Genomic DNA, 27,675 nt, shown 5'->3' with positions numbered 1-27,675 from the left:
CTCATCCATATTTTCTCCAATCTGTCAAAAAATGTATCAGATACGGTATATTTAATAAGTGTGGTAATTCCAAAATATGTGCAGGGGATTTGTAGTGTCAGTGGAATGAGGGTTGGTGGGTACATGGTCGTATCACATCGACTCCTATGTATTAATACTCAGTGTCCTGTTATGCAATCAGCTGATTGTTTGCAATGTAAATGATGGTGCTGATGGCTCTGGTGACTGATGGCTTGAATTCCAATTAATCAATTGCTTCATCAGTTTCCCTAATTCAGATCAAATATCTCCTGAGTGCACACTCTTCATCCAGTGGTTTTAGAGGAAATAAATGCTCTTGAAGTAATTTTCATCAATCTCATGTACATGCCAATATTCCTCACGGGTCAGGTCCACGAAGTGGACTTAATGTCTTAAGTGTGTGTTTGTGGGACTGTGGAACTTGGGGAAGGATTTGTATATTCAGGACCAATATGAGGACGTGGAATCAAGTGCTCTATAAAAGAAAAAAAAAAGGTTGTTAACCTACTCCATCCACTGTCAACATCCTCTGGATGCAAGACACATGATACCCAAAATTACCCTCTGCTCCATATCATGTGTTTGCTGTGATAAAATGCAGATGATATATTTTGAGTGCACATGTGCAAGACAAATAAAGAAGTTACTTTTTCGCAGGCATTTATGGCCATAGTAAAGGTTGGATGGTAACACAGGGCAGATGTTTCAAGATTTGTGCCATGTCATTTTCTGGTTTCTCTATACAAAATCAGAATCAGCTTTATTGGTCGAGTATGTAAAAAACACATGAAATTTGTCTCCGGTAGTTAGACCTGCCCAAGTACAACATACATGTTGAGTACGAAAAACAGTTGACAGATAATTGACAATTACCTGTCAATTGACAGGGAACATTTTTTTTTTAGCTCAGAGTTGTGCAAAGGATGCAGTCTTCTATCTTTTAGAGTAGTGGTTAGAATGCCCATTAGATAGATAGTCCAGTGCAATGACCATTGAGCAAATAGTATCAAGACTTGAAGTAGTGTATGCAGTTTAAAGTGACTGGTTGTGTGGTAGTTTATCATTTAAAATAATAATTGGCCCAGCACGTTGACACCACAAACAACCAGGCAGAATTCACAGCATGTAGCAGTGTTATTGTAAGTTTGTAAGGGAAGAAGCTATTTGGAATGCCTTCTAGTTTTTGGTTTGGATTCTTCGGAAGCCGCTACCTGAGAGACGGAGCTGGAAGAGCTGGTGGCCGACAATCCGTTCATTAGTTTTGATTGTCTGTTGCAGTTGAAGTTAATCCATTGCATACATTTTCTGAGTCGTTTATCCTCACAGGGGTCACAGGAGAACCAGAGCCTATCCCAGCTAGCTTTGGGTGAAAGGCGAACCCTAAACTGCCTGTCAGTCGCAGGGCAGATATTAACACCATCAGTGAGCAGGAATCGATCCCACACTGTGACTAGCAAAGTCAGGTGTGTGTAGCACTCCACCATGAGTGACTTCATTATTAATATAATAATATTAATATGCTTTTGAAATGTTACCAACTCCTGTTTGCACGTCAGTGTTGTTTCAGCAGCAAAATGCCCTTGATGTGAAACTTGATGTGAGCAGACGCTAAGCCTTGTCAATTGTGCAAAATCAAATCAACTTGTCTTACAGAAGCTGTAATAGGAAATGAGCTGACAGATTTAATCATTCAGTTTTATTGAGATTTAACTAGTATTAGTTTGTAGGTAATGGTCAACTATATAGCAAGGACAATAAAGGAGTGAGAAGATACACATAATCATGCCTCCTTCATTTACTTTAGGAACCCCCCACGATTTAAAAGAGACTTCAAATAATTGATCAGCTAAGTGTACAAAGGCAAAGGGCACTGTAATTTGATTTATGAATTTGATCCCACCCTCTAATTTAATTCATCAATATTTCAGCAGGAGCAATTATGCATTGTGCTACAGCTCTTCAGTGCGCCATTATTCAGCTTGAATATCTTTGTCAGATGGTGTGAAATGGCATTGCTAAATATTCCATAATGGCTAGACAAGGCCTTGTCCCTCACACTCATTATTGGTTGTGCAGGTTAAACCCTTTTTTTTCTTTTTTTTTGACTAATCATTGCTGACAACGGCAGAGCGCAAGGGCAATGAAAGCATAGGGTCTATTGACCTTTGCTTTTTTCCCATTGCGTTGAATGTGTATCATTAGTATGACTGAAAATAAGAAACCTTTAATGCGCTGGCATCACAGTTCTGAGGACCAGTATTCAAATCCCAGGCCCACATGTGTGGAGTTTGCAAGTTCTCCTCGTACCTGTGTGGGTTCTCTCCAGGCACTCGATTTCCTCCCACATTCCAAGCACAAAAAATTAATTGGAGACTCTAAATTTCCCCTAGGTGTTATTGTGAGTGTGAGTGTTGTTTGTTTCTGTGTCCTGCGATTGGCTGGCAACCAATTTAGGGTTTACCCCGCCTCCACCCCGATGACAGCTGGGATAGGTGCCAGCACTCCTATGACCCTTGTGAGGATAAGAGGCTCAGAAAATGGATGGACAGATGGATGGATGGATGGATGGATGGATGGATGGATGGACGAAATCAAAGGCATGTGTTCCTGTTTTCTAAGCATGGGCTGTGTTTTTTCATGATGTTATTCATTTCATTTCGGGTTTTAATCTTTATCTATTATTCAAATAAATGTCATCATGGGAACATAAAATATTTTGTTTATGTGTATATGTGCATTGTTTCTTCAGTCTCATAAAATGATGAAATTGTACAAATTAGACTTTAAGGCCAATAGTAATAGTATGTAAGCAGATATCAACGAAGAAAAGCAGCACAGTTCCTCTCAACCACTTTTTCTGTTCCTCAACAAATGCTCACCAGTCATGAATTATATTGATCTGGGATATAATTCTCTATGTAATTGATGGATGAGGGCAGCCATTGACAGAAAGGGTAAGGAGCACTTTGAGATGTCCCCTGTGAATAAGTATGTTGGAAAATAGATTGTTGAAGAAGATTTATGTATGTTTCATACTGCCACAAAAGAAAGACCCCATCACACTCTGATCTTCTGTTAAACTTTACTTCTGACCAATCAAATGTCAGAGTTCTCATTATTTCCATTTCACATGGCAACTTTCTGAGGATGAAATATTTCATATAATCTGTGTTTTTCTCATGATATGGTTTGGGATTTCCTCTCCAGAATAGATAATTTCGGTTTTTGTTTTAGTTTGGGTTTGCTGTCTGGAGTTTTCTCTTCCTGACTCTTCTATTTGGGCCTATCTGCTCATCATGTTTTTGTCTCCAAATGGTCTTGGCAGTTCTGCTCCCCTTGTTTCAAAACTTGATTAAAAAAACTACAATTTGAATCATCACTTAGTGACCAAACATGAGGAAAAAGAACAGAAAATCAGACTTTGACTATTTTTCTTTGGCGTTGGATGAGAGCTGCCATGTATGTGACATTGTCCAGCTGCTCATCTTCTTAAATAGGATCAATTCAGACTTTCAAATCACGGAGCCAGCATCCAATGGAATCAATGAAAGGGACAACCACTGACTTGTTCACTGAGGTGACTACCTGTTTTTAACAGGTTAGGACTGAAATGGGTCAGGCTGGCAGGTGTGACAATGAATGGTTGTCCAAATCTGAAGAGAATGCAGGATAAGATGACAGAAATGGCATTCCCAGTGATGAAGTGCAATAAATCCAAACACAGATCCTTTATCACTGATGACCACTTCTAAGCTGTCCCTCGAATAGCCACCTCCAACATTCAGCCAGATTTCAACACCAAAGTCAGACTGGATTTTTCTCACTGAAGAGGTAAAATGAAGTGAAAACAAGTTTCAGTGTTTATGCATGTTAACAAGTTAAAATAAATAGCACTGATGTGATGATTGTTTTTGTTTATTACTTATACACATGTACAAGACAACATATAAAACTCTTAAAGTATTTGACATACACCACAATTTTAAAAAGCGTGTTTAAATAGATATTTACACAATATTTTAATTTCAATTACCTGTATGAGCAATTCAAAATATAGAATTTAATGCATTTTACAATGGGACAAAGTTGAGAATTAAATTCAAGGCATTAATGATGCAATTCCGGTTTCTCATGTGGCCCCTAGTAAAAAAAAAAATAATTGCACAACCCTAGTCGACGGCATGCATTCCTGCCAAATCAATCAATGATCTTTTGAAGCAGAATTCTTTCCTTCAAGCCATCGCAATATGGACGCCAAAAGAAAAACTAAGTTTTCCATTTTGGTGTCATATCCCACGAATAAGGTATTTGTTTTCATTTGCTTGTTTTATCCTGTTCCTCTCCTTTCCGCTTCTCCATAAGAATTCAAATCCATTTGAAAGTAGCTAAAATGTAAATTATTCAATTTATTTTCTGATGTTTGTCACGTCCCATCGGTGCGGGGGCAGACCCAAATGCAGGACTCCAAGATGAGGACATGATGTTCAATGGGCCTTATCATAAACTAAGTTATGTACAACAACACAGTCCAAGAAGGCAGGATCCACAAAACAAGAAACAAGGTCCGATAACTATGAGTCAACTAAAGAGCATAACAAAAGCGTGACTGGACTGTAATGGCACAGGTGCAGAGTAACCCAGGATGCGGTAAAGCATACTCAAGTCAGTGACAAAACTCCAACTTAAATATATGGTCTGATCACAATGCCTCATGTGAAACAGCTGTGACCGACGACAGGTGTCATAGAAGAAGCCACTCAGATCGTTGGCCAGGCCACGCCCTTCTTGGCCGTGGGTCAGCCTTTCACACGACAACATTTAAATGTCACATCTGTTTGACTGAATGGTCCTAAGAAAAAAAAGAAAGGAAAAAAAACCCTCCTCATGATGGAATAATAGAAAACAAGTCACAAATACACTTAAAATACACGTAGGTGTACAGACATCTTACAACTTCCTCATGGTCGCTTTATTAATAATAATGTGTATATATTTTCGAAATTAGGTCCTTTTATTTTTTTAACAGTAAGCTTCCAGGAAACATGCATTGGACCAGGTAGAGCTGTATTGCATAATGAACCATCATTTTATTTAAGGATTGTGTATGATGTGTTTTTTTGTTTTTTTATTTAATTTAATTTTAAATGGTAACATCTTTTGACGATCTACAGATCTTACATTTTACATCTCACCACCCATTTCTTTTGTGAATTCAGTGCATTGACCACTGGTAATGAGTTGTCTTACTGCCAGCAGTGCAATCAGATAATACCTGTAAGAAGGCAAAATACTGCAAGCTTCAGCGTCAGACTTCTGTCACCTTTCACTAAAATAACCAAGACAGCTGTTGACACCATTTTATATTCTTTCTGGTGTAACAAGGGCTGAATGTGACAAAGTAACCTAAGCACGTATGATCTGCTTGCAGTATAAAATGCAGGGGTGAGGGCCAATTAATGCTCCATTCTCATAGAAAGTAAGTGGGTTCTTGTCTGCATATTTTCATTAGAATGTGTACATGTGTAATTAGATGGTGTCATGAGACAATGATGCATACAGTACATGGTATGTATTTCATTGACATCAATATACAGTAGCTCTGTTTATATTGTACATCTGTAGCTAATTGCTGTACTGTTTAATTATGTCTGCTTGTCTCTCCAGTTTACAGAGAACAGGAGAAACTTTCCTGAATTGAAACAACTGACTCAAAGCGTCGATAACATGAGTGTCAAACTCAAGGCCCAGGGGCCAGATCTGGCCCATGACATCATTTTATGAGGCCTGCAAAAACAAATTATCATCATTGAATTCATGTTTCTTCCTAAGATACTAAAATGACAAATTGCCTTTATCTAAAAAATGCTTTTATTTTATTTATTTTAAGCATTTTTGTGAACAATGGCATTTTAAAATAATATTTGAGCAAACAATTTTTAATTAATGATTTTGAACTCAATTTTTGGTGTATGTAATAAATAAAATGAGACAATTATACATAATTATGGAATCACAAGTCCAGCACAGTGTACAATTGGTTTGCATGTCTCCCTCACAGTTGTGATGACTAGAGTTTAAATCTACCTGTGTGGCGTTTGCATGGTCTCTATGTGCCTCAGTGGGTTTTATCCATGTGCTCCGGTTTCCTTCCACATCCCAAAGACATCCATGGTAGGTTAATAAAAGACTCTGAATTGCCTGTAGGTGTGAATGTGATTACTATTGGTTGTTTGTTTATATGTGCCCCGCGACGGGCTGGCAATTTGTTTGGGGTATAACCTGCTTCTTGCCCAAAGTTAGCTGCGATAGGCCCCAGCACTCCTGAGACCCTTGCAAGGATAAGCAGCTTAGAAAATGTATAGATTCCAAATTAATAAAGAGGATTTTAATGCCAAAGTATACTCATTGCATGGCCTCATTCAAGTAAAATTTATTTGTAGAGGCAGCAAGGTAGCAGCTTCTTCTTCTTCTGCCTTACATTTCTGAGGACCTAAATTCAAAGAAAAGGTACTCCTCCTGCCTCGCACATTCCCAAAACATGCATACTAGGTTAATTGAAGTCTCTACATTGCCGATAGGTGTGAATGTAAGTGCAAATGGTTGTATGTTTATGTGTACCCTTCAATTGACTGACAACCAGTTTAGGCTGTAGTCCACTTTTCACCAAAAGATAGCTGGAATGGGCTGCACCACGCAAGTGACTCTTGTGAGGATGAGTGGCTCTGAAAATGGATGGATAGATAATAAGAAGAGGAAGGAGAAGAAGAAATAGAGACATTGAATATGTATTCTTTTTTATTCTTTTGTAAAAATGCCCTTCTAAAAAAAAAAAAAATGGTGACATAAAATTGAATCTCTCCACGAGCACATCCTCTGTTCTTTAAATCAAACTATTATAATCATTGTTGGCCGCCAGTTTTTCAATCAACGGTTTGTTGGATTTCTTATGGTGTAAGAATCTGTGGTCCGACTCCCTAGACGAAGGAAATGGAAATCAATTTACATTGGCATACAGTAATAGCAGAGTTATTACTTCCTGTCATTGCAGTTTACATTTTTTCTGAAGTTGTTAGTAGATCAGAGAGAACAATATACAGAACTGACCTGTGTGAGAGATGTTGGTGGAATTGTAATCTCTCAATCAAAGCTTGAATGACCTCAATGATGTTGGGTGCATCATTTGACTGTATGTGACCGAAAGAACATAACAAGATCACGGATACAAGTGACTGAAATGAGTTTCCTCTGTGTGAAGTCCGTGCTCTCTTTTAGAGATAGGGTGAGAAGCTCTGTCATCCGAGAGGGCCCAGAGTTCAGCCGCTGCTCTTCTGGATAGAGGAGAGTCAGCTCAGGTCCCTTGGGCATCTGGTTAGGCTGTCCCTAGCCGCCTCTCCGGTGAAGTGCCCTGGGCAGGAAGGTCTTCCTGCGAACAACCCAGGACATGCTGGAGAGACCATGTCACCTGGCTGGTGTTGGAATTCCTCGTTATCCTCACAAAACAGCTGGATGAAGTTACTGAGGAGAGATAAGGCTGTGCTTCCATTTGTGAACCAGTGACCCAGCAATCCGCACCCAGATAAACCGAAAAAAATTATTGGACGGACAGTAAATTTGTCCATTTGTAGGTTACCTCACATTCTTTATCATGATTGATGAAAAGAAAGGTTGAAACATCCTGTCCCAATTAGTTTTGTTTCTCACTTTTAGTCACCTTAGTTTAGTTTGGTCCTTCTCCATATCTCTTCTGGGATGTATTCTTAGCGTGGGGATATCGGTCAGTTTCACATTAGAAGTAAGGCAGAAGTTCTTCATGGTGGTAGGTGAACAAAGAGGGAACAAAAGAGGGAAAAAAGTCTGCTGGGATCCACACAACAAACACAAAAATAGCTAGTAAGGGAAAATCATACAATGCTCGCAAATGGAACAAATAAAAGACAAATCGAGTCAGAACTCGAACACACTGCTGAGTCTCAGTGCCTGGAAGTGACTCAACTGACTTTCATGTTCTTAAATTGTTTCCTAGGATACACCTCTACATTAATTATTTTATACTGTACATACACTCGAGCTCGAGAACAATAACAACATGATGTCTTGATCAGTATTTTCTGTTGCCGCTACCTAATGCCCCCTTTCCACTATGGTCACTAAGTGGGTTTCTAGACGAGCAAGCTTTTATTAACTTTATTCTCACATCACCTTTGGCTTTCCAGTGTATTTAAACAGGAAAAAACAAGTATGAATCAGAGGGGAGGGAAAAAACACAACAAAACCTCTCATGAGTCAGTCTTTCATGGAGTTACCAGAGAGTAATAAACTGATTTGGCTGATGTTTGATTTTAATAATTAAATATTTTTTTTTAGTGCAGAAACATTGGAGGCGTTGAACATATTTCTAAACAATTGCTGTTAAGGTTCACTTAACTATACCCGTGAGTTGGTTACGTATACCACATTTTACAGAATTATATCATCCTTATGAAAAAATAACTTAAATATTTGTGTAGTTGAAGCCACATTTTAAATCAGCAACTTAGTGCAGACTTGGAATGATAACACAGTACAATAAGTACATAACTGTAAACAAGCATAACATTCTCAATAAACTTTACTAATCAAATCGATGGATGGTGATTGTGGTCCACACAGGCAGATCTGCATGTGCATGTACGTGCATTTGTCCGTGCATGTCTGAAATGTGAAAGTAAGTGGCAGTTTGATATCGGGGGCATCAAAACACACGCACATACAGCATTGCTCCCACTATTGCCATTTTGATGCAAAGAGCGAGCAAAGGTGACAAGATTATGCATGTGTTTAATAAGGAAAGCTGTGGGTGATTGATGGGGGTAGAAGCACTTACTTTTGTGACGTCAGTGTGGCACATTGTGTTTGGAGTGGAATGGCTAAGGCATTAATAACATGTACAGTTATAAACATTATTTTTGGCCCACCAAATACACAACCCACAAGATTTTTGAAAATACTTAATACTTAATACAAATTTACCTCTTGTGTGAATCTGAACATGTACAACATATTTGCTTTGTTTAAGTGATATATATATATGCTGCTCCACCGTGCCGCCATATATATATATATATATATATATGGTGGCACGGTGGAGCAGCTGGTAAAGCGTTGGCATCACTGAGATCCCCGGTTCAATCCCGGACTCGCCTGTGTGGAGTTTGCATGTTCTCCCCGTGCCTGCTTGGATTTCCTCCAGGCACTCCGGTTTCCTCCCACATTCAAAACATGCAACATTAATTGGACATTCTAAATTGCCTCTAGGTGTGATTGTGAGTTCAGCTGTTTGTCTCCATGTACTTCTTCTACATTTGTTAGTTTATATGCTGTGTGATTCGAATTTGCAGAAGAAGTTGTAGCACAAGGAGACGCATAGCGCGTGAGAACTGTCAGAGGATGCTTTTTATGTGCTAAATAGTGCTGTTTATAGAAATAAAATAAACATAACTTTAGTATTCTGCACAAAGAACTGAGTGACTCCATTCTTAAAAGTGTAACATCAACCCTGTAAAGTGTCAAACCAGCTCCGAGTCTGGAATACAATGAAGTTGAAAGTTCTCACTTTTCACTCTAAATATTATTTAAGACAAGTATTCTGTGAGTCAGTCCTTATTCACTGATGACTTATGTCCATGTGTTTTACATGGTTTGGAGGTCGATGTCACAACATAGAAGACTCGGGGTGAAAGAGAGTATGAGGAAGATTTTCTGAAATGTAATGGCACTTGTGTATGCATATTTCTGTGGTATGACTTGTCACTTGCCTCAATTCATGCTGCCAAGTGATGTGTGTGACAATGCCTGTCTGGTTTAGTGAAATTAGCTGTCACAAATACCCATCATCTTACATAAAGGAGTAACCTGAGCCATTGTAGGATACCAGGGATGATAAACAAGGAGCATCCTCATGTTGACGGTCTTTTATAGCCCCCTTCATGGGCAAATTACATCCCCCGACTTTGCTCTCTTTCCAAAGCATTTAATGTGCTCAGAGAATTCAACTTTTAGCCACTTATTGAATGACAGACTAAAACAACAGAACTATCACAGTACATTTCCCTGTTTCTTATGAGCAGTCATATCATATTGGCATTTTCAGCCCTCTCATTTTGTTTCATATTGAGTAGATTTAAGATCCAATACTCATCTATCTTCTTGTCTCAGTTAAATGTGATCAGATAGATTTATGATGGGTCATGAGGTCAGTGGGATTTTCTGTAATTGGAGTCAGGATGAATTGTGTTAACAGTTCCATAATACTGAAAAGAAGGGCATTTACATTTAATTACTTTATTGAGCCCCTGCTCATTTTATTTGTAATGAAGTTAGTGCTGTGATTAAGAGGGAGAAGTTATGCATTATCATGTCACTCAGTTTTTGATGGAGAGGGCATAAATCATATTGTTAATATAGAAATGTAAACATTTTTGGATATTTCAACAGACCTGGAATTTGGTGTACCTCTGCATAATTTGTATTACAAACCCAAATCCAATGATGTTAAAATCTGGTGTTAATCATAAATAAAAACAGAATACAAAGATTTGCAAATCATGTTTAACCTATATTTAATTGAATATGTTACAACACGAATTTTAATGTTCAATGATAAACTTAATTGTTTTGAGCAAATAATCGCGAAGTTAGAATTTTATAGCTATTAGATGTTCCAAAAAAATGGGATATGGTCATGTTTACCACTCTTTTACATTACATTTCTTTTAACAACATTCAATAAACATTTGGGAACTAAGGGCACTAAATTTTGAAGCTATGTAGGTGGAATTTGTTCCCGTTCTTGTTTGATGTACATCTTCAGCTGTTCAAAAGTCTGGAGTCTACGTTGTCATATTTTGCACTCCATAATCTCCCACACATTTTCAACGGGAGACAGGTCTGGATTGCAGGCGAGTCAGTTTACTACCCGCACTCGTTTACAATGAACTCGCACTGTTGTAACACGAAGAGAATGAGGTTTGACATTGTCTTGCTGAAATATGCAGGGGCATCCATGAAAAAGTCATTGCTTGGATGGCAGCATATGATTCTCCACAACATGTATGTTCCTTTCAGCATTAATGGTGCCTTTACAGATGTATAAAATACCCATATCATTGGAACTGACACACCCCCAAACCATGACAGTTGCTGGCTTTTGAACTTTGCATCTTCCTTTTTGGTCCAGAGGGCACAATGTCAACAATTTCCCCCAAAAATCTTTGGACTGGTCAGCCGACATAACAGTTTTTCACTTTGTTTTAGATGAGCTTGAACCCAGAGAAGCCGGGACGTTTCTCGGTGTTATTGAAAAATGGCTTTTGCTTTGCATAGAGTAGAGTCCATCTTTGTTTGTGAATGACTGAGCAATTCAGGGAAGTTCCTTTCATACTCAATTATGGCACCCACAAGTAGCCAATTAGCCTGTTCACCTGTGGGATATTCTAAACAGGTGATTGATGAGCATTCCCCAACTCTCAGTATTATTTTGCCACCTGTTCCAGCTTTTTGAAATGTGTTGCAGCCATAAAATTCTTAGTTAATGATTATTTGCTAAAAACAATGACGTTCATCAGGAAATTAAATGTCTTTGTAGTGTATTCACTTAAATATTGGTTGAATATGATTAGTAAATCATTGCATTCTATTTTTATTTGTTTCACACAATTTGCCAATTTCACTGGAATTGGGTTTGCAAAATGTATTAGCTGTTTATTCTGGAAGGGATTTTCATTTTCACTACTTGAATTAGCACAAGCATGTTAATAGTAGGAGGATAAGTGTGAAGAGGTTTATGATGCTTAAAGGGGGACAAAAACATAATTCTTCAGTACAAAGCATGTTTAATTTTGTTGGACTCAATAGTAATCCTTTGCAGTGAGTCATAATACTGAATGGCAGCTATGGTTTACAGCGTTAAGATATCAATGTCAGCACCATCGGATTGGCTGTCTGCAAGTGGGTTTGCTCATATGTGCATAGATCTCCCTGTATGTAAGTGTGTGTGTGTGTGTGTGTGTGTGTGTGTGTGTGTGTTACAATTTGTATCAGGATATCTTAATGTGTGTGTCCATGCTTTGCTTAGTCTCATTAATGAGAGGCGTCCGGGTTGTCCGCAGGGGCCTGTGCAAGATAATCTTAGCCTGTTTTGCAATGAAAGCTCTTCTGAACGTAACTGTAGAAACTCAAATGGCAGAGGTCTGGGTTGAATAATTCAGCATTTCCAATCAATCTCAACCCCCACCTCAAAATGACACCTCCCTGGGCTTTGGGGGTGTCTGCAGACTCATCAAGGGAATGTTGACAATTCCCTGTACAATGCAATTGCTGGCACTTTGGCAACATGAGATGCTGTGGGAATATTTTTTTTTTTTTTTTTTTTATGATTTTGCAACTAAGCATGATTAATTATTTAACTCTCTAAATGCCATGTATTTGGAAACAAATACAAGTATTTTCTACTATTTATTGTATTATTTTATTATTCCATCCATAAATTTTCTCATTTGCGTGTCTCGATTAGCCCAGCTGATTTTCCATAGAGAGACAGGTTACAGCCTTGACTGGTCACCAGCCAATCACAATGCACGTATGCCATAGAAAAACAACCAATCACATCCACACCTATTGACGATTATTCTTTAATTTGCTTTATCATGGGATAAAGTCTGACTACCAGGAGAAAACCCATTACTCTTTCTTTGCTCTTCTTCTTCTTCTTTTCCTTTCGGCTTGTCCCGTTAGGCATGTCATCTTTTTTCATCTAAGCTTATCTCGTGCATCTTCCTCTCTAACACTTCAGTGCCACCGTCTCTAATGCGTACATCATGGCCGGCCTCACCACTGTTTTATAAACTTTGCCTTTCATCCTAGCGAAGACTCTTCTGTCACATAGAACACCAGACAGCTTCCGCCAACTGTTCCAACCCCGCTTGGACCCGTTTGTTCACCTCCTTATCACACTCTTCATTGCTCTCTATTGTTGACCCCAAGTATTTCAATACATCCACCCTCACTATCTCTTATCCCTGGAGCTTCACTCTTCCCACTACACCCCTCTCGTTCACGCACATATATTCTGTTTTACTTTGGCTAATATTCATTCCTGTCCTTTCCAGTGCATGGCTCCATCTTTCTAACTGTTCCTCCACCTGCTCCCTGCTTTTGCTGCAGATCACAATATCATCTGCGAACATCATGGTCTAAGCGGATTCCAGTCTAACCTCATCTGTCAGCCTATCCATTACTACTGCAAACAGGAAGGGGCTCAGCGCAGATCCCTGATGCAGTCCCACCTCCACCTTAAATTCTTCTGACACACCAACGGCACATCTCATTGCTGTTCTGCTGCCCTCATTCATGCCCTGTACTATTATAACATATTTCTCCGCCACGCCAGAATTCTAAATGCAGTACCACAGTTCCTCTCTTGGGACTCTGTAATAGGGTTTCTCTAGTTCAACAAAGACACAATGTCGCTCCTTCTGACCTTCTCGGTACTTTTCACTTAGCATCCTAAAGGCAAATAATGCCTCTGTGGTACTCTTCCGAGGCATGAAACCATACCGTTGCTCACAGATATTGAATTCTGACCTGAGTCTACCCTCCACTAATCTTTCCTATAGCTTCATTGTGTGGCTCATCAAGTTTATTCCTCTATAGTTGCTACAGCTCTGCACGTCCCCTTTGTTCTTAAAAATGGGAACTAGCACACTTTTCCTCCATTCTTCAGGCATCTTCTGACCTGCTTGTATTCTGTTGAATAAGTTGGTCAAAGACTCCACAGCCACATCTCCAAATTGCTTCCATAGCTCCACTGGTATGTCATCAGGACCTACTGTGTGTGTTTCTTTCGGCTTGTCCCTTTCGGGGTCACCACATCGTATCATCTCAGATGAACGCATATATATGTTTGGCACAATTTTTACGCTGGATGCCCTTCCTGACGCAACCCTTCTAAGGGAGTGGATGCCCCAGTGGGATACGAACCCACAACCCCTGGTTTACCAACCACTGAGCTACGAGGCCTCCCATCAGGACCTACTGCCTTTCCATTTTTCATCCTTTGTAGTGCCTATTGAACTTAACCTTTGCTAATCATTGCCACTTCCTGGTCCTTCACACTTGCCTCTTCAACTCTACCTTTTCTCTCATTTTCTTCAATCATAAACTTCTCAAAGTATTCTTTCCATCTAGTCAGAACACTACTGGCACCAGTCAACACATTTCCATCTCTGTCCTTAATCACCCTTACCTGCTGAACATCCTTCCCATCTCTTTCCCTCTGTCTGGCCAACCTGTCGAGATCCTTTACTCCTTCTTTCATGTTCAACTTGTTGTATATGTCATCATATGTGTCTTGTTTAACCTTTGCCACCTCTACCTTTGCACTCCGTCGCATCTCAATGTATTTCTTTCACCTCTCCTCAGTCCTCTCACTGTCCCACTTCTTCTTCACTAGTTTCTTTCCTTGTATGACTTCCTGTATTTTTGGGTTCCACCACCAGGTCTCTTTTTCCCCTTTCCTACCAGAAGACACACCAAGTACTCTCCTTCCTGTCTCTCTGATCACCTCTGATACGGGAACTCATCCTGTCCATTGAGAGGACAGTGCTCTATTGAGTGATATTCTGTTATTTACAGTATAGTCAGTTTTGATATTGATAAAATAAATAATTTAATCAGAGCTGGGGAAAAAAAAAACTTCCACTATCTGTAGCTATCCAAAATGTTTTCTTGCTTATGTAAACTATTGAAGACTATGGTCTTCTTTTTATTTTGGCTTGTCCCGTTAGGGGTCGCGACAGCGTGTCATCTTTTTCCACCTAAGCCTATCTCGTGCATCTTCCTCTCTAACACCCACTGTCCTCATTTCCTCCCTCACAATATCCATCAACCTTTTCTTTGGTCTTCCTCTCGCTCTTTTGACTGACAGCTCAATCCTCAGCACCCTTCTACCAATATATTCACTCTCTCGTCTGTGAACATGTCCAAACCATCAAAGTCTGCTCTCTCTAACCTTGTCTCCAAAACATCCAACTTTTGCTGTCCTTCTAATCCTATCCAACCTGTTCACACCAAGCGAGAATCTCAGCATCTTCATTTCTGCTACCTCAAGTTCTGCTTCCTGTTGTTTCTTCAGATCCACCGTCTCTAATCCGTACATCATGGCCAGGCTCACCACTGTTTTGTAAACTTTGCCCTTCATCCTAGCAGACACTCTTCTGTCACATAACACACCAGACACCTTCCACCAACTGTTCCACCCCGCTTGGGCCCATTTCTTCACTTCCTTACCACACTCTCCATTCCTCTGTATTGTTGACCCCAAGTATTTGAAGTCGTCCACCTTCGCTATCTATTCTCCCTGGAGCTTCACTCTTCCTCCTCCGCCCCTCTCATTCACCCACATGTATTCTGTTTTACTTCAGCTAATCTTCATTCCTCTCTTTTCCATTGCGTCCCTCCATCTTTCTAACTGTTCTTCCGCTTGTTCCCTGTTTCACTGCAGATCACAATATCATCTGCGAACATCATGGTCCAAGGGGAATCCAGTCCAATCCTGTCATCTTATCCATTACTACCGCAAACAGGAAGGGGCTCAGTGCGGAACAGTGATGTTGTCTCACCTCCACCTTAAATTCTTCTAACAAACCTACAACACATCTCACCGCTGTTCTGCTGGCCTCACACATGTCCTCAACTATTCTAACATATTTCTCCGCCACACCACACTTGCGCATGTGGTACCACAGTTCCTCACTTGGGACTCTGTCATAGGCTTTTTTTCAGGCATCTTCTCTCCCGCTAGAATTCTATTGAATAAATTGGTCAAAACTCCACAGCTAACTCACCAAGTTGCTTCCATACCTCCACTGGTATGCCATCGGGACCAATTTTCCATTTTGCATTGTGTTCAGTCCCTTTCTAACTTCTCCCTTACTAATCAATGCCACTTCCCAGTCATTCACGCTTGACTCTTCTATTCTACCTTCTCTCCCATTTTCTTCATTCATTAACTTCTCAAAGTACTCTTTCCATCTACTTAGCACACTACTGGCACCACTCAACATATTTCTATCGCTATCCCTAATCACCTTTACTTGCTGTACATCCTTCCCTTCTCTATCCTTCTGTCTGGCCAACCTGTAGAGATCCTTTTCTCGTTCTTTCGTATACAACCTGGTTTACATGTTGTCATATGCCTCTTGTCTAGCCTTTGCCACCTCTACCTTTGCCCTATGACACATCTCAATGTATTCTTTTCGCCTCACCTCAGTCCTCTCCGTGTCCTACTTCTTCACTAATCTCTTTCCTTGAATGACTTCCTGCATTTTGGGGTTCCACCACCAAGTCTCCTTCTCCCCTTTCCTACCAAAAGACACCCCAAGTACTCTCCTGCATACCTCTCTGAAAACCTTGGCAGTAGTATTCCAGTCTTCTGGGAGATTTTCTTGTCCATCTGGAGCCGCTCATCTCTTTCTGAAATGTCACACATCATTCTTCCTTTCTCAACTTCCACCACCTGATTCTCTGGTCTGTCTTTGTCTTTTTAGCCTTCTACCCACTACCAGTGTCATCCTACACACCACCATCATATGCTGTCGAGCTACACTCGATCCCACCACAACCTTCCAGTCGGTAACCTCCTTCATATTACACCATCTGCAAAAAATATAATCCACCTGCGTGCTTTTACCTACGCTCTTGTAGGTCACTCTATGTCCCACTCTCTTCTGGAAATAAGTGTTCACCACTGCCAATTCCATCCTTTTTGCGAAGTCCACCACCATCTGCCCCTCAAAGTTCCTTTGCTGAATGCCATACTTACCCACCACTTCTTCATCGTCTCTGTTTCAGTTTCCTTCGCCAACATATCCATTGAAATCTGCACTTATCACAACTCTCTCTCTCTCTGGGATGTTCAGTACTACTTCGTCTAGTTCCTCCCAGAATTTTGCTTTCAACTCAAGGTCACCTCCCACCTGTGGGGCATAGCTGCTAATCATATCATACACAATACCCTCAATTTCAAATGTCACCAGCATCACTCAATCTGATACTCTTTTCACTCTTTTTTGCTCTTCTTTTAAAATAACCCGTACTCCATTTCGCTTCCCATCTACTCCATGGTAAAATCATTTAAACCCTGCACCTAAACTTCTAGCCTCACTCCCTTTTCACTTGCTCTCTTGGATGCACATTATATCAACCTTTCTCCTTATCATCATGTCAACTAACTCCTGAGCTTTTCCTGTCATAGTCCCAACATTCAAAGTCCCTACACTCAGCTGTAGGGTATGTGCATTCCTCTTCTTCTTCTTCCGACTAAGCCGCTTTCCTCCTCTTTTTTGTCTTCGACCTACATTATCTGGATTTCTACCTATGCCTTGTAGATTAACATTTCTGGGTGCGGGTGTTTGAAGCCTGGGCCATAACCTAACTGTTGTAGAATTCGTATGATGAACACTCATATATGTTTGTTCTATGCCGGATGCCCTTCCTGACGGAAACTCTACATTTATCTGAGCTTGGGACCGGCCAGCAGGTAGCACAATAATGAGCTCCCCAACGAGCTGCAGATAATCAAAAAGAAGCACTGAAATAAACAAAGTCAGCACAAAAGATATATGATTTACATACTACCTAATCTATGTTAATGTTAAGGTCAAATGAAAGCAATCACAATAAACACACTTAACACATAAGGTACACAAATCACATACTACGCGTGTTAAAATATAAAATATAAAAGATATGGCGATTTAAATGCTACGTGGATGGAGGGGATTCAAACCACATTGGCCCTCACTAATAGTTCAATGTTGAGTCGACAATTGATGTCTGGTCCTCGTTGTGTACTCTACGTAAGTAATAACGTTAGTGCGCTAGGCTAACTTGGGCTACTAAAGACAACGGTAACAGTGACAAATAACTTTTTTTTATTTTGCTAGTTTTTCTCCTCTTACATAAAGTAGGGACGCAACTTTTTTGTCTTTTGGTATGAAACTAAAATCACTGATAGTGTAATGGTTGCATTTGCCTGACTTAGGTGCAATGTGGATTCAGTTCCCACTGAATGACATTGTGAAAGTGAGTACAAATGGTTGTCCGAGTTTGTAATGCATGTGCCCTGTGACTGACTGGCGACCAGTTCAGGGTGTAGTCTGCCTTTCACCCAAAGTCATCTGGGATAAACTCCAGCACCCCGTGATCCTGAACTGCATATGCGCACTATTGAATAGATGGATGTAAATGATCCCACAATTGCAGCCTTGACTACCAGCCATGCCGATATTGAGCCGAGACTAAAATCTGCATGGATCATACAAACTTTGAATAATTTTGTAGTATGGAATTTTAGAAACAGCTTCAGTCAATTCATATTTCTCAAAGAGAGTACATTAGTTAGCACCCTAGGTATGAGGGAAATTAAGCATTCATCAACCAATAGATTACATAAAATTTAATCTTCAACAAGAATTGAATAAAATCTAAAAAACAAATGCGTGTCTTGAACTCTCAGAGGCAGATTGGTGCAATCAATGAAACATACATTTTCATCAACATAAAGTAGAAGGCATGATCGAATATTGTTAATATAACTATTTTTTCAGTTGGAAACATATGACATGTACCTGGGAGTTTTGCTGTACTGTATTGTCTTTTTGTATGTGTTTATACAGCATTTATGTAGCAATATTCATTATTTGTTGTTTGATGCTACTTTCGTTTAGCTCATCGACATTGTTTTTCTTAGATTTGAGCTCCCAATTCCTGTGAACAAAAATGAAGTCTTTTTTTTACTTATTTGAAGATTAAAGAGGTGTAATTCTTTTGTGTCAAGATTGTAGGCCGTAAACTGTTTAATTATTACATATTCTATATTCAGTGCACAGCCAGATAGTGCATTCATTACATAAGAGTATATATTCCATTGTGGGTTAAGAGAAGATTAGTCTAGCAGGTATCAGTTTTTGAAAAGCATAATTTTGCCTTGTGGGTGAAGGTGCGGGTTGTTGTGTTAGAGAGGCGGATTAGTGCAGTAGTCAGCTATATTCTCCTCAAGCTGCAGTATAATCGTCCTGAAGATTACCTCAATTGCAGGTGATAACAGACAAGCAATGGAGCAGAAAGGGTTGACACAAGACACCCACCCCTTGCGTTTGAAGCCGTATAAATTATTTCTTGTTTCCCTACAGACCGTCAATAAGGGCTGCGGGGCTGATTATGAATGAAAGACAGCAAAATATGATCCAGTCCGGGAATGACAATGTCCATTCACGGCTTTTAATGAGTCACTTTGACAACTCAATACCTTTTCCATTGTTCTTCCTGAAATAAATTTTTAACATACAAATACCTGTCCGTCCATACCTGAAAATATCAAATGTCCAAATGTGTCAAACTATTGCTAGTGCTGGAGTGTTTGTCATAAGAATCTATCTTAAAGTCATTGTCTATCTGAAGAAGTATCGAAGACTCTTTGTCAATGCAGAGTCATTCCGGAAGATGATATCAGGTTGAGTCACGATTAAACTGACACCCCATAGAGCGTCTCAGATCCGTGTTGGGATCTTGCTGCAGTAGCAGCACCTTAGTCACATCTCATATTCAGTCTCACCTGTTATGCTGACATCATTGCATCCCAATTACAGCGAGAGAATTTAAGATGGAGAGAAAGAGCGAGAGCTGTAGAGCAACAGAAAATAAGTCAGAAAGTGCGTGACAATGAATTAGGGCAAAGTTGCGTTATTATATCTTTTAGCTCAGTCCCTTGCTTTCATTGCTGAATGAACAATGAACTCATAGTCTCTTATTGATACACTTCTTTAACTGAGTGTGAAACCTTAGTTTTAAGAACATTTCTCCACTATACTTCAACCAATCATTAAAATCAGATGTTTTCAGGTTTATGTACAAGCGCAAGTGTGAGAATTGAACACAGCCCTGGTGTTGCATATATTTAACTGAATAAACATTTTACCCATTCATCCATGCCTTTTCTGACTTAGTACTACAGTCTCAGATTTGCAGGTGCTGATTCTCATCCCAACAACTTCACAGCTACAGAGAGCTCCTGCTAGAGCACAAAGCCTCTCACAACTTAGCTCCTAGAATCATTGGGCTAGACAACCCATTCTGCCATAGTAATGTGATGGCTATAGAAGGAGGAAATGTGTTTTCATCACATTTACTTTATAGCTTTACTAAAATGTTAATTTCGAATCATGTTATTTTACTGTTGCATGTTTGAAATAATGCAGCACATTGACCAAGTGGTTAGCATCCTGCGTCCTCCCACATTTTAAAAACATTCATTATAATGTGATTAAAGCAACTAAATTGTCCAAAGGCGTGGATGTGAGTGTAAATGATTTGGTTGTGTATATGTTACATGTGATTCATGGTGACCGTTCCAGGGTATATCCTGCCACTCGTTTCCAGTCAACTCGGATAAACACCAGCTCAATGAGGACAATGGGGTATAATAAATGGAAGCGGGGAAGTTTTATAACAAATCCACATGTCATGCAACCACAGGCATCTTGTGTTTTGCGTAGAGACTAAATTTAAATATTTATTAAATCGGATTTAATCATTTTTATGTGACAGCAGTATTAGATTTCTGTGATGTCTGGAGTCCACAATCCAGCTACTAAAAATGGTGGAATAAAAGGAATAGAAGTGGCATTGTGAATTTGTAGAATAAAAAAAACGCTCTTATAGATTGATAAACAGCACTGTATGTCCAATGCTATCCTAAAAGACAATAACAAGAAAATGGTTTTAATAGTGTCCAGAAATCCAGAAATCACATTGTATGATTTTTTAATGATTTATTTGTGTGATACAGCTACAAATAAGTATTTGAACACCTGTCTATCAGCTAGTATTCTGACCCTCAAAGATCTGTTAGTTCGCCTTAAAAAGTCCACCTCTACTCCATGTATTATCCTGAATCAAATGCACCTGAGTGAGGTTGTTAGCTGCACAAAGGCACCTGTCCACCCTATACAATCAGTAAGACTCAAACTTGTAACATGGCCAAGACCAAAGAGCTGTCCAAAGACACCTGAGACAAAATTGTACAACTCCACACGGCTGGAAAGGGCTGCGGAGAAATTGCCAAGCAGCTTGGTGAAAAAAGGTCAACTGTTGAAGCAATCATTAGAAAATGGAAGAAGCTAAACATGACAGTCAATCTCAATCGGAGTGGAGCCCCATGCAAGATATCACCTCGTGGGGTCTCAATGATCCTTAGAAAGGTGAGCAATCAGCCCAGGACTACACAACAGGACTTGGTCAATGACCTGAAAAGAGCTGGGACCACTGTTTCCAAGGTGACTGTATGTAATACACTAAGACGTCATGGTTTAAAATCATGCATGGCACGTAACGTTCCCCTGCTTAAACCAGCACATGTCAAGGCCCGTCTTAAGTTTGCCAATGACCATTTGGATGAGAAAGTTTTGTGGTCAGATGAGACCAAAATGGAACTTTTTGGTCATAATTGTGTTTGGAGGAAGCTGAATGATGAGTTCCATCCCAAGAGCACGATCCCTATTGTGAAGCATAGGGGTGGTAGCATCATGCTTTGAGGGTGTTTTTCTGCACATGGGACAGGACGATTGCACTATATTAAGGAGAGGATGACCGCGGCCATGGATTGTAAGATTTTGGGGAACAACCTCTTTCCCTCAGTCAAAGCATTGAAGACGGGTTGTGGCTGGGTCTTTCAACATGACAATCACCCAAAAAACTCACCCAGAAAAACCAAGGAGTGGCTCCCTAAGAAGCATATCAAGGTTCTGGCATGGCCGAGCCAGTCTCCAGACCAAAACCCAATAGAAAATCTTTGGAAGGAGCTGAAATTCCTTGTTTCTCAGCGACAGCCGAGAAACCTGTCTGATCTAGAGATCTGTGTGGGGGAGTTGGCCAAAATCCCTCCTGCAGTGTGTGCAAACCTGGTGAACAACTACAGGAAATGGTTGACCTCTGTAATTGCAAATAGAGGCAACTGTACCAAATATTAACATTGATTTTCTCAGGTGTTCAAATACTTCTTTGCAGCTGTTTCACACAAATAAATCCTTCAAAAATCATACATTGTTATTTCTGGATATTTCATTTTAGATGATCTCTCTCCCAGTGGACATGCACCTACGATGAACATTTCAGAACCCTCCATGATTTCTAAGTGAGAGAACTTGTAATATAGCAGGGTGTTCAGATACTTATTTTCTTCACTGTATATTCACACACACACACTCATATATATCCATCCATTTTCTTTGCTGCCTATCCTCACGACAGACTGCGGTCAGATTGTTGGACACATACACCCCGAACTGGTTGTCAGCCTTTCACAAGTGCGTGTGTGTGTGCATGTGTGTATTTGTATATATATATATATATATATATATTTTTTTTTTTTAAGTATATATTTTTGACAGCTCTTAAAAATAAACTCCTCTTCAAACAGCAAAGAGAAGAATAGAAGACTAATTTTTCCAGAACATCTGCTCCCAAGATCAGAGGTTTCAGAGACTTTTGGTATTTGCTGTTACTCTGAGGTTTGGATTTCATGCTTTGTGATCTTTATTGTTTAAATAATTTAGGTACTGATATAATTTATTTTTTTTTTGTTCCATCGAATGGACCACATTTCTACCCAGGCCTGTAGATGTCCCTCAGTGTGAATATTTTTTGGTATTTGAGTATTTTTTTTGTTACAATGTTGTATTTTATGATTTGTTTGGACAGTTTAGAAGATGAGAAGTCAAAAAGACACGCTTTGTTTATACCCACGTCTTTTTGCCTCAAGCAGGGTTTAGAGAGTATTTCCTGTACTGATTCATGTTGCACGCCATTAATTGTGCAACTCACATGATATACAGTATGTTTGTAACCGCATACTTTAAAAAAAGAAACTGTCTCTAGTAATGGGCAAAGACAAAACAGTTTAAATAAGCACACACACTTTAGGGTCTGTCTGAAATGCATTTCCAATTGAACTTCAGAGTTGAAACAGGATGCATTCTAAATATGGACAATGCAAGAAAATATTCAGAGTTAACACTTGGCTCTGACTGTTTGAAAGCAGCAGTTTGTCTGTGTGTGGGCTGCTTGTTCTGTTATCATTTCTTATGTGTTTAGGCCTTGTGCACAACAATCTGACCGCAGTCGTATTGGGTTCAAGGCGGTACTGGGTACTTTCGTTCTGTTTAGGTGTAACCAAAAGCATACATACAAATAAGTAGATTTATTTTCACATGCACACACATGCACCCACACAAACGTTCTTCTGCTAGAGTTTTACAAAAGCCAGAAAGTGATAGTCGAGCTTGGTGCACCCCATTTCTCACCCAAAGTCAGCTGTGATAAGCATCAGCTCAGTAGTGACCCCAATAAGGACAAGGGCTATAGAAAATCAAAGGATGGAGGGATGAAGTTGCTGCTTTTGGATTGTGTTTGTCCTCATGCAGTTGTGGGGAACACCTGAGCTGTTTCCATATGATGACAGCATTGGACATCTGCAGCTGTCTTACTAATGGGACACTGAGACGTCTAGGCTTATGTCATTCTGTCCCATTGCGCTGCATTCAATCGCCCCCCTATCGCAGGGATCGAGCTCTGCAACCATCGATCTGTGGCTAGCCTCCTCCATCCTGGCGGTCACGGTGCAGGCAACCGGAGCCGATAACGTGTTAAGGAATCCCTTTCATCGTCTGGTCCACCTTTGGGACACACAAACATGTGGCGTACTTTCCCACTGCCAGTAGAACTTTTTGACTTCTGACCTTGAGATGCATATGACGCTATTATGCAGGATTTTTATACACACTAAAAACACACTAATAGCAATTACGGTAAGTCGTAGAAAAGTGTGAGCTGAGGTCATCAACATGCATGGCAAAACTACTTTTGAATAATGGCACCTTCGTTTGCTACTTGTATGGGAATGGAATTTTTTTTACTAATAGTGAAAATCGGGTTTTTGAGAGAAACAAAATCAGATTTTGTATTTTGAGATACTTTCTTCCAGCCCAAGTTACAAGCCTTTTTATAGTGAAGTGTTTGTTTATGCTACAAGCTGTCATGTCATATTTTCTTTCTGGTTTTTATTTGAAAATTGTGAGTGCTACAAGCATATGAGTGATCCATTCCCAGTATTCTCATCTAATAAAATAAATAATAATAATAATAATCTCTTGTGATCTCATCTTCAGTAATGAGGAAGAGATTTCAGATCAGGAATCATCTAATAAAAGAGATGAGCCTTTTTGAAAGAAACCTTTCACCTGTTTGCATATAATGAGTATAATGAAGGAAGCAATGACAGGAAAGTTGAGGAAAACCCTGAATGTTACTCACAACCAAGTGCTCCATTGTGCAATTAACGGCCTTTAAGGAAACAGGGAAAAATCTTCATTTCATGTGACAGTACTCCTGTGGATATGTCTGAATTTGTATTGCCTGATTGGTTGATGTGTTATTTCCAAATCAATAAATTACAATGCATCTGACTCAATTTGGAGCAAAATACCCTTTAAACTATTTAAGGATATGTTTTCAGTTATTTTTATTGACTTGCTGGAATGATATCAAACTTGATTCCATCCAGTTCGTTATTTCCCCCTTTGTTCTCGTTCGGGTTGTGGATACAGTGAAAAAAATAAGTATTTGAACACCCAGCTATATTGCAAGTTCTCCCACTGAGAAATCATGGAGGGGTCTGAAATTTTCATTGTAGGTGCATGTCCACTGTGAGAGAGATAATCTAAAAAGAAAAATCCAGAAATCACAATGTATGATTTTTGAATGATTTATTTGTATGATACAGCCGCAAATAAGTATTTGAAAACCTGTTTATCAGCTAGAATTCTGACCTTCAAAGACCTGTTAGTTAGTTAAAAGTCCACCTCCACTCCATGTATTATCCTGAATCTGATGCACCTGTGTGAGCTCGTGAGGTGCATAAAGACACTTGTCCACCCCATACAATCAGTAAGACTCAAACTTGTAACGTGGCCAAGACCAAAGCGCTGTCCAAAGACACCAGAGACAAAACTGTACAACTCCACATGGCTGGAAAGGGCTACGGAGAAATTCCAAACAGCTTGGTGAAAAAAGGTCCATTGTTGGACCAATCATTAGAAAATGGAAGAAGCTAAACATGATAGTCAATCTCAATCAGAGTGGAGCCGTCATAGTTTGAAATCATGCATGGCACAGAAGGTTCTCCTGCTGAAACCAGCACATTTCAAGGCTCATCTTAATTTTGCCAATGACCATTTGGATGATACAGAGGAGTCATGGGAGAAAGTTTTATCGTCAGATGAGAACAAAATGGAATGTTTTGGTCATAATTCCACGAACAGTGTTTGGAGGAAGAGGAATGATGAGTTCCATCCCAAGAACACGATCCCAACTGTGAAGCATGGGGGTGGTAGCATGTGTGTTTTTCTGCACATGGGACAGGACGACTGCACTGTATTAAGGAGAGGATGACAGCAGCCATGCACTGTAGTGTGAGATTTTGAGGAACAACCTCTTTCCCTCAGTAAGAGCATTGAAGATGGGTCGTGGCTGGGTCCTTCAACATGACAGTGACCCGAAGCACACAGCCAGGAAGACCAAGGAGTGGCTCCTTAAGAAGCATATCAAGGTTCTGGCATGGTCTAGTCATTCTCCAGACCGAAAATCTTTGGAGGGAGCTGAAAATCTGTGTTTCTCAGCGACAGCCCAGAAACCTGTCTGATCTAGAGAAGATCTGTGTGGAGGAGTGGGCCAGAATCCCTCCTGTAGTGTGTGCAAACCTCCTGAACAACTACAGGAAATGTTTGACCTCTGTAATTGCAAACAGAGGCTACTGTACCAAATATTAACATTGGTTTTCTCAGGTGTTCAAATACTTATTTGGAGCTGTAGCACACAAATAAATTATTTTAAAAAATCATACATTGTGATTTAGGGATTTTTCTTTTTAGATTATATCTCTCACAGTGGACATGCACCTACGATGATTTCAGACCCCTCCGTGATTTCTAAGTGGGAGAACTTGCAATATAGCAGGGTGTTCAAATACTTATTTTCTTCACTGTAAAACACCACTCAATTAGAACTCCACATGCAGACAAAAAAATTCACACTCACATTCACACCTCTGGGCAAGTTGGAGTACTTGGTTTACTTATCATTCATACTTTTGTGCCGTAGGAGGAAGTTCGAATACCTGGAAAAAAAAAAACACACAATTACAGGGAGATCATCCAAATTCCACACAGGAGGTTTTGAGCCAAGAACCACAGAATCTGAGGCAGGCATTACAAAAACTATGTCACTGTGCTACCTCATAATTCCAAAATTAATAGTCATTTTTTAAAATGAAATTATTATAAGCAATTGGAGTTATGCCATTTTGTCCATATAAAAAGAATAATTTGGTAATTAACAAAAGAGTAACAAATGATGAGTACAGTGAGAGAATTGTTTGCACTATTTTAATATCTTCTTTGTGCAAAGAGCTCCTGGTACTTTGTGTGTGGTCCAATTCGGTCTGGTATGCAAAGAGGAAGGCACTATGACTCAATTTTTTTACTTCATTTTTCAACCAGTGTCCGGTGATGCTTACAATAAACCCAGATTATGAAAACACTGTGGAGCTGTGATGAATTCAAATATCAACAAGGAGATATGACAAAAAGCCCCTTATAGTGCAGTGTGCGTGTGTTTGTGTGTGTGTGTGTACATGCATGAATGTGTGTAGACATCCATGGTCAGTGAATCACAGGTCATTGTGACAATATTTACTCATATTTCTGCATTCTATTTTCAAGTTTGTTCTGTAAACAGTTAAAATTCCGTGGATTAAACCATGACGTGGGTTTTAGGTTATTCAAGTTTTTATCTCGTTCGCTCTTGTAGAATTATGTATTTAATATAACCCATAACTTCATTGTACTTGAACAACATGGGCAGATCTTTGCGCACTAAATTCAAGCAGCTTCACTCCCGTGCAACAATAATAAACTATCGTGGGTACAAACACTCACACTTTGGCAGCTCAGTAACACCACTGCATTTCTTAGTTCAATTCTTGGCGGATTATGAGTATATGTTTTTGCCTTTTTAATGATGCAGCTGTGATATTACAGCTGCTCACAATTAAAGCAAGACTTCTCTGACCGCCACGGCCCCCCTTTTGTAAATAAATAAATTAACCTGGAAGGGTGAGCACAGCAAGCGCTGAAACAACACTGCTGGTTTGGACATCCGGTGTGATAATAGTGTCCCTTTCACATTGTGACATACTGAGACTTGGTTTCACAAGAATTTCCATGGAGGATGCAAACACGTAATGCACTAAAGTGTTTCACCTGGGATGAAAGGTCAAATGCCAAGTGGAGCTAGATGTGAGTACCCACACAACTATAACCCAGGATAAATTAATCGAAGGTAATGGAGGGAAAACCTTTTTTAAAGTGTATACAGGTATATGCTTTTCTATTTTTCAGTGTTGGGATCAATTCCCCCTCAGTGATGGTGTCAATATGTGCCCTGCTACTGCTACTGACCAGTTCAGATTGTAGTCTGCCTTTCGCCCAAAGTTAGCTGGGATAA

The sequence above is a fragment of the Syngnathoides biaculeatus genome, chromosome 5, assembly GCF_019802595.1.
Source record: "Syngnathoides biaculeatus isolate LvHL_M chromosome 5, ASM1980259v1, whole genome shotgun sequence".
Lineage (NCBI taxonomy): Eukaryota > Metazoa > Chordata > Actinopteri > Syngnathiformes > Syngnathidae > Syngnathoides > Syngnathoides biaculeatus.
Note: the sequence above shows the minus strand (reverse complement) of the source record.